Source organism: Orycteropus afer, unplaced genomic scaffold, assembly GCF_000298275.1.
Source record: "Orycteropus afer afer isolate SDZICR_OR568_19922 unplaced genomic scaffold, OryAfe1.0 scaffold00237, whole genome shotgun sequence".
NCBI classification, from domain to species: Eukaryota; Metazoa; Chordata; class Mammalia; order Tubulidentata; family Orycteropodidae; genus Orycteropus; species Orycteropus afer.
The window spans coordinates 2,966,072-2,967,121 of record NW_006921824.1 but is presented as its reverse complement, the minus strand read 5'-3'; positions in this window follow the sequence as shown (position 1 = coordinate 2,967,121).

Here is a 1,050-nt window from a genome sequence, read left to right as displayed (position 1 = left end):
AGGAAGATGGGGCAATCTGCTTCCGTAGTGATACCGCCTCGGAAACCCAAGGAGGGGTCACTATGAGTCAGGTCCAACTCGACGGCACATAACAACAACAATCAGAACCGAAGTAACTTAAACATAAGGTTTACTGCCCAGTTTTTGGTGAAGATAGAGTACTTTACTAATACATTGTTACTGAACTTATTTGTTCTATGGTGGTACTAAATTTACTCTTGTTTTAGGAAAGAGTAAGATGACCCACGGCCTTCTTCCCTTATTGAACACAGGGGAGGGTGCAATTTTCTAAGAGCTGAAAAGCACGAGTGAGTACAATAAGTCCCTGTATTGATTTATGACTTACAGACAACTTGTACCTTGCCCTTTAATGTTATGTTAATTTGCCCTCACTTTGAAATGACTGAACCCACTCCTGCTCCCAACAAATTCTTCTTCATAATCACCTTCACTTGTTGCGTGTGCAGATTTAAAATCATGGAAAAGGCTTCAAGCCTTTTCTTGCACTAAAGTAAGACTAAATAAGAACTGTATGCACCTGTTCCTACTTACCTACAAATTGGACTTAAAGAAACAGGATCAAATAAATCTCTTTAGTAATCCAGGGACCACCTGTGCTTTAGAGAAGAAAGGCTAAAGCAGAGCCTTGAGGTTCCTACAGCTAGTCAACAGTTGAGGATGAATATTATGACTGCAGAGTCTAACCTCACTGCTTGTACTAAGTTGCCCACATCCTTCATAGCAATAACTTCAGTCTGACTAAATCTACTACCAATCCCTAAGATTTCAATCCCCCTGGACCTCAGGCTACTATATTTAATATGATTGCCTATACTGGTATAGTGTTGTCTGTTTGGGAAATGTCTGACTGCAAATTTGTCTGTGGTCCCATAAGGTTTTATGAGTTTGTTTGTTTGTGTTTGTTTTTAATTGAAGGGAAAGTAGCTTTCCTTTTGTTTATTATTTTCCCTTAATGGTTTAAAAAAAAAAAAAAAAACAAGTGAAGACTCTTGCAGACTGGACCATGGATGGGAAACAGGCAGGTGAGGC